The following is a 7,876-nucleotide window of genomic DNA, read 5'->3' as shown; positions in this document are numbered from 1 at the left end:
TGAAATAAAATTTAAAAATCAGATAATCTATTTTATTTTTTCAGTGGCCATAATCCTCCTCCGTATAAAACTCAAAACTGAAAAATAGAAATAAAAAAATAAAAAGTGTACAAAATTGTAAAATAAAAGGATAAAAAAACAACAAAATGTGACAAAACAGGAAAAAATAATTAAAAAAAAGAGTTTAGATTAGATTAGCTTTATTGATCTCACAGCGGAGAAATTCACTGGTCACATATTGGCCTAGTAATTAAAGATGGCGCAAACAAGGAGGAAAAAGGTGCATTAAGGTGCATAACAATATATATACAGTATTGCTTGAGAAGTTGTGTTTTGTTTCTAAGTTTTAAAATGAGTGTTCTGTTGCTGGATGTGAACGCTGCTGTGATGGTGTGTGTGTGTGTGTGTGTGCTTCATCAGCTGCTCCACAGCTCCAGCTGTGTTATGCTCTCACAGGTTACTACGGGCCTCCTGATTGGCTGCTTTCAACCAACACAGCAGAGTGGCTCTAAGGAATGTCATGGACCGCACCATTTCAGACCAACCGGGGGGGATGCTTTCTTAACACAACTAATAAAAGTTATCCTTTTAGCGATCCGAAAATCAAAACATGACTGAAGAGGTTACAATATAACTGTAACTTGTTTAAATTTAACCGATTAATCCGTTAAAGTTATGTTAGATCCAATGTTATAATAAATTGTTGAATGAGTGACACCCGCCGGATCAAGTTCACGGTTTGGTTCAAGATGGCCGCTGAGAAACAGTTATGAGGATCGCAGGTTTTTCCAAAAATTCAGGGAAAATGAGCGGCTCTGCGCTTTGAAGACGCTCCCTCTCGGTGACCGGGGACCCAGGTGAGACACTTCTAAAGTCCCTACCATGTTTTCACCCGCTGAGCGGCTCACAGAGCGGAGAAAATCAGAACCAGCGCTGCTCGGTTTGCAGGCTGGTAGGCGACAGCCTGTAAGAAGCCTTCAGGAATATTCTCTGTGTTTGCTTCGTATTTTGAGCAAGAAGGACCGACCGAAACCCGCAGCAGCTCGCTTTGCGCGGATGTTTTTTTTTAGCAGATCGCATTAGCAACAACAGATGAGTGGAGAAGCTGTAAGTCAGCTGAGAAACGGGAGGTGTAGCTGATGGAGAGCAGGCCTGAGGATAACTGACCCTGCAGCTGAGCAGCGCAGGTAAACATCCTGCTGCTCAGACACAGCTGATTATTAGCAGCCTTTGCTTTGACTCCTGTCTGCCAGCCGCTGAATGTGGGAGGGGCTTCTACTGACGTCACTTTTCACTCTGCTGCAGCCCTCAGTACAACTACGGAAGGGGATTAGGGCCACTAAAAAAAGTTTACTGCTTTATACATTTTATTTCAGTATAATATGAGACAATTCTGACTCATTACAATAATTCTGACTTTAAACTCAGAATTCTGACTTTAATCTCCGAATTCTGACTTTAATCTCCGAATTCTGAGTTTAATCTCCGAATTCCGACTTTAATCTCCGAATTCCGACTTTAATCTTAGAATTCCGACTTTAATCTTAGAATTCTGACTTTTTTTTCCTGAGAATTCTAACTTTAATCCCAGAACTTTGACTTTAATCCCAGAATTCTGACTTTAATCATAGAATTCTGACTTTAATCTGAGAATTCTGACTTTAATCTGAGAATTCTGACTTTTCTCCCTCAGAATTCTGGCTTCAATCTCAGAATTCCGACTTTAATCTTAGAATTCTGACTTTAATCTCAGAATTCTGACTTTTTTTCCTGAGAATTCTAACTTTAATCCCAGAACTTTGACTTTAATCCCAGAATTCTGACTTTAATCTCAGAATTCTGACTTTAATCTCAGAATTCTGACTTTTTTCTGAGAATTCTGACTTTAATCTGAGAATTCTGACTTTAATCTCAGAATTCTGGCTTCAATCTCAGAATTCTGACTTTTTTCTTAGAATTCTGACTTTAATTTCCGAATTCTGACTTTAATCCGAGAATTCAGTCTTTTTTCCTCAGAATTCTGACTTTAATCTTAGAATTCTGACTTTAATCCCAGATTTCTGACTTTTTTCCCTCAGAATTCTGACTTTAATCTTTAAGTTTTTGTATGCAACCACCGTGAGTTACTGGTGTTTTATAAAAAAAAAAATATATATATATATATACGGTATGTCCAAATAACGTTACTATATAATTTCAACGTCTCTGAAGTAAACAGAATGTAATTTCACTTTTTATTCTGACTTTTTTTCTCAGAATTCTGACTTTAATCTCAGAAGCCGTAGCCATGTCTGTTTTAGAGACTAACTCTCTTGTTTTAATCACCTTCTGCTCTTCCATTAATGAAATAGCATCACCATGGACCCTTCAGGAGCGTAAAAAGTCGCCCAATTCCTTAATTTTCCGTCAGTGTGTCACTGGTCCTCCCAAAAAAACTCACATCTTTGTCAGTGAGGCTGAGTGCTCCCACATCTCTTCCTTCACGGTGCCCATCTACATTAAGATTCAACATTCTGAGGTTAGAGTCTAAATTCTGAGATTAAAGTTGGAATTCAGAGTTTTTTCCCCATATTAAACTGAAATAATATTTAAAAATCAGTTTTCTGTGGCCCTAATCCTCGTCCGTAAAAACCAGCCTTCCAGAAACGTTAGTTTAATCTCTTTAAAGGCGACTACATGGGAAGGGCAGGAACTGCTCCTTTCTAAAATCTGTTTTTATTTATTGGGTCCGTTTGGTCTGGGATCAGTTCAAAAATCTGCCTGTAGAATTAAACATTCTTGCCTTTATTTTTCTATCAAGCGTAGCAAGTAGAAGAACTTTAAAGCACAAAATCACAAACTTTCGGCTGACTTTAAAAGAAAAAAGTTTTTGAAAGCATTTTTGCAGACCGTGATCGCTGAAGGATACACGTTTGTTTCCCTCTACATGGTGCTGGTTGGTGGTTGGTGTATTTCTGGGGAAACATGTGAATAACTGATTTAGGTCATTAAATACAGCGGCCTGTACTTTATATCAGAAGGTTGGCTTTCTTTTCTTATGGTTGGCTTTCAGGCATGGTTTGTTATTCATAAAAAGTGAAATTACCGGTGTATATAGTCACGTTATTTGAAAAAATATATATTTTTTTCTAAGATCACCAGTAACTCACTGTGGTTGCATACAGAGTTATGCCAAATTAAGACGTCCTGCTGCTGTAGTATTTGTTATTTTTGTCTTTTAAGCTTTTTTTTGCTCAGTTTGTTAGTAAATATAGCCTTTCTCTGTAGCTTTACCATAATAAACATGTTGTGAAAAAAGAAAAGGTAAAGTATTAAAAAGGACAAGAAGATGTTTGATTCTAAAAGGGATGAAACTATATATAGTTACTCCTTTAAGTGGGTCTCTGTCAGCTAAAGGCACGTTTTAGAGTCTTTATATTCCTCTTAAAGATTAATTAATTATTAAATTAGTTGATGATTATTTTTCTTCAGAAACCCCAAATATTGTGTACAATTTTTCCAAAGCCAGGTGATGAATCAATTTTCTAGATTAATTAAGATTAAGTATCGATACTTTTTTGAGTATCGATACTTTTGACAACCCTAACGAAGATGTAATTTTTTGTTTTTTATCACTAATCAGAAACCAGAAATCAGTTCTTTACTGAAGCACTCTGTTATACGCTCCATTGTTGTTTTGGAAGATAAACCCTCCCGCCAGCGCTGCTGAAGTTCTCGTGATCACCCACAGAAGTTCTCGCGAGTTCTCGAATAGCCTCCACCTTGCGCTTTGGCGAGAAAATGCTGTGCATCCCTAGAAATTCCAGACCGATGGTGCAGAAGCATAGCAGCAAAACTGATTCGCGACCAGACCGAAGCGACTTTTGATGTGTGCGGATGCAGAAGTATAATCTGCCCTTAAAATTCTGACACACAATGATCCAAATTGTGTTATAACATCTATATTCCTTCCATAAAAGTAAAAAAACCAAAACGTTTTTGACTTTGAGGTGGAAAAAAAAAGAAAAGAACAGAAGAAACGGCAGCTGGGAGCTCCATCGTGGGACCTTTAGTAGAGCTGATCTCTCACACGTCTATCAGCTTATCTGGAAAATTACCTTCACTGGTTCTTTCAAACAAAACTTTTTGCTCAGGTGGAAAACTAATGGCCCACACATTATCTTCTTCTGGTTGGCAGTTTGCTGACTAAGACTCTAGATGAGTCAATGTGAGGATACCCTACCTCCGCAACACACCAAAACAGAGCAGCCTCTTTATCAGCCTCTCTGAGGGAAACGTCTCCCACTTTTAAGGTTCATCGCAAGCAAGTGATTTAAAAAAAAAAATGAAAGAATTATGAAGCAAGATATGATCTGTCCACATTACGAGCGAGGGGCTGACATGAAGGGGCTGGCATCCAACGTAAACACACAACAGCTTGAGCGGAGCGTTTAGTTTGAGGCTCCAGTGTGGTTTCACATGTGGCTAGACGTGGAGGGGTGGGAGCAGGCGGAGGAAACTGAGATGCTTGTCTGACATTTCCGCTCAGTCACAACCTGGATCGTCTTACCATAACACACACAGACCCACCAGGTTTGTGGACGCCGGCGCCACACGTAGCAAAACCTTTCTGTAAAATCATAGGGGAATAAATGATCCTAAACATAATTTAGATTTTTAACTAAGCGGATGTAACGATGCAGCCAGAGTTTGGGTTTGACGTGATTTAGCCTTTATTTTGGACGAATGATGAATACCTGATCTAAACCCAGACTTTTCTGNAGAATTCCGACTTTAATATCAGAATTCTGACTTTTTTCTGACAATTCTGACTTTTTTCTGACAATTCTGACTTTAATCTGAGAATTCTGTCTTTAATCTGAGAATTCTGACTTTTTTTCCCCAGAATTCTGACTTTAATCCCAGAATTCTGACTTTAATCTGAGAATTCTGACTTTAATCTGAGAATTCTGACTTTTTTCCCCCAAATTCTGACTTTTTTTCCTGAGAATTCCGACTTTAATCTCAGAATTCTGACTTTTTTCTGAGAATTGTGACTTTAATCTGAGAATTCTGACTTTTTTCCCCCAAATTCTGACTTTTTTTCCTGAGAATTCTGACATTAATCTCTGAATTCTGACATTAATCTCTGAATTCTGACATTAATCTCTGAATTCTGACATTAATCTCTGAATTCTGACTTTAATCCCAGAATTCTGACTTTTTTTCACAGAATTCTGACTTTAATCTTTAATTTTCTGTATGCAACTACAGTGAATTACTGGTGTTTTATATAAAAAATATATATATATTTCCAAATAACGTGACTATATAATTTCAAGGTCTCTGAAGTAAACAGAATGTAATTTCATGTCATGTCTGTTTTAGAGACTAGCTCTCTTGTTTTAATCCCCTTCTGCTCTTCCATTAATGAAATAGCATCACCATGGACCCTTCAGGAGCGTAAAAAGTCGCCTAATTCCTTAATTTTCCACCAATGTGTTACTGTTCCTCCCAAAAAAACTCACATCTTTGTCAGTGAAGCTGAGTGCTCCCACATCTCTTCCTTCATAGTGCCCATCTACATTAAGATTCAACATTCTGTGGTTAGAGTCTAAATTCTGAGATTAAAGTTGGAATTCAGAGTTTTGTCCCCATATTAAACTGAAATAATATTTTATAATCAGTTAAGTTTTTTAATTTTTCTGTGGCCCTAATCCTCTTCCGTAAAAACCAGCCTTCCAGAAACGTTAGTTTAATCTCTTTAAAGGCGACTACATGGGAAGGGCAGGAACTGCTCCTTTCTAAAATCTGTTTTTATTTATTGGGTCCGTTTGGTCTGGGATCAGTTCAAAAATCTGCCTGTAGAATTAAACATTCTTGCCTTTATTTTTCTATCAAGCGTAGCAAGTAGAAGAACTTTAAAGCACAAAATCACAAACTTTCGGCTGACTTTAAAAGAAAAAAGTTTTTGAAAGCATTTTTGCAGACCGTGATCGCTGAAGGATACACGTTTGTTTCCCTCTACATGGTGCTGGTTGGTGGTTGGTGTATTTCTGGGGAAACATGTGAATAACTGATTTAGGTCATTAAATACAGCGGCCTGTACTTTATATCAGAAGGTTGGCTTTCTTTTCTTATGGTTGGCTTTCAGGCATGGTTTGTTATTCATAAAAAGTGAAATTACCGGTGTATATAGTCACGTTATTTGAAAAAATATATATTTTTTTCTAAGATCACCAGTAACTCACTGTGGTTGCATACAGAGTTATGCCAAATTAAGACGTCCTGCTGCTGTAGTATTTGTTATTTTTGTCTTTTAAGCTTTTTTTTGCTCAGTTTGTTAGTAAATATAGCCTTTCTCTGTAGCTTTACCATAATAAACATGTTGTGAAAAAAGAAAAGGTAAAGTATTAAAAAGGACAAGAAGATGTTTGATTCTAAAAGGGATGAAACTATATATAGTTACTCCTTTAAGTGGGTCTCTGTCAGCTAAAGGCACGTTTTAGAGTCTTTATATTCCTCTTAAAGATTAATTAATTATTAAATTAGTTGATGATTATTTTTCTTCAGAAACCCCAAATATTGTGTACAATTTTTCCAAAGCCAGGTGATGAATCAATTTTCTAGATTAATTAAGATTAAGTATCGATACTTTTTTGAGTATCGATACTTTTGACAACCCTAACGAAGATGTAATTTTTTGTTTTTTATCACTAATCAGAAACCAGAAATCAGTTCTTTACTGAAGCACTCTGTTATACGCTCCATTGTTGTTTTGGAAGATAAACCCTCCCGCCAGCGCTGCTGAAGTTCTCGTGATCACCCACAGAAGTTCTCGCGAGTTCTCGAATAGCCTCCACCTTGCGCTTTGGCGAGAAAATGCTGTGCATCCCTAGAAATTCCAGACCGATGGTGCAGAAGCATAGCAGCAAAACTGATTCGCGACCAGACCGAAGCGACTTTTGATGTGTGCGGATGCAGAAGTATAATCTGCCCTTAAAATTCTGACACACAATGATCCAAATTGTGTTATAACATCTATATTCCTTCCATAAAAGTAAAAAAACCAAAACGTTTTTGACTTTGAGGTGGAAAAAAAAAGAAAAGAACAGAAGAAACGGCAGCTGGGAGCTCCATCGTGGGACCTTTAGTAGAGCTGATCTCTCACACGTCTATCAGCTTATCTGGAAAATTACCTTCACTGGTTCTTTCAAACAAAACTTTTTGCTCAGGTGGAAAACTAATGGCCCACACATTATCTTCTTCTGGTTGGCAGTTTGCTGACTAAGACTCTAGATGAGTCAATGTGAGGATACCCTACCTCCGCAACACACCAAAACAGAGCAGCCTCTTTATCAGCCTCTCTGAGGGAAACGTCTCCCACTTTTAAGGTTCATCGCAAGCAAGTGATTTAAAAAAAAAAATGAAAGAATTATGAAGCAAGATATGATCTGTCCACATTACGAGCGAGGGGCTGACATGAAGGGGCCGGCATCCAACGTAAACACACAACAGCTTGAGCGGAGCGTTTAGTTTGAGGCTCCAGTGTGGTTTCACATGTGGCTAGACGTGGAGGGGTGGGAGCAGGCGGAGGAAACTGAGATGCTTGTCTGACATTTCCGCTCAGTCACAACCTGGATCGTCTTACCATAACACACACAGACCCACCAGGTTTGTGGACGCCGGCGCCACACGTAGCAAAACCTTTCTGTAAAATCATAGGGGAATAAATGATCCTAAACATAATTTAGATTTTTAACTAAGCGGATGTAACGATGCAGCCAGAGTTTGGGTTTGACGTGATTTAGCCTTTATTTTGGACGAATGATGAATACCTGATCTAAACCCAGACTTTTCTGCCTAGGATTATATTATACAGGGTTTCCAAGGGCCA

General features: G+C 38.0%; 1 protein-coding gene across 4 annotated transcripts in view; it reads left to right on the top strand.

Annotated features, from left to right (window-relative positions):
• Window positions 1-736: 736 nt before the first annotated feature.
• Window positions 737-7,876, top strand: part of znf438 (zinc finger protein 438) — a 69,382-nt gene continuing 62,242 nt past the window's right edge. For all 4 annotated transcript variants that reach the window (XM_015375520.1, XM_015375521.1, XM_015375522.1 and 1 more), the window contains exon 1: window positions 737-857. The gene's annotated coding sequence lies outside the window, so the exon portion shown is untranslated. The remainder of the gene's footprint in view (window positions 858-7,876) is intronic.

Source organism: Cyprinodon variegatus, unplaced genomic scaffold (assembly GCF_000732505.1).
Source record: "Cyprinodon variegatus isolate N-32 unplaced genomic scaffold, C_variegatus-1.0 Scaffold120, whole genome shotgun sequence".
NCBI classification, from domain to species: Eukaryota; Metazoa; Chordata; class Actinopteri; order Cyprinodontiformes; family Cyprinodontidae; genus Cyprinodon; species Cyprinodon variegatus.
The sequence above is the reverse complement of the archived record's forward strand: the minus strand, read 5'-3'. Positions and strand labels throughout refer to the sequence as shown.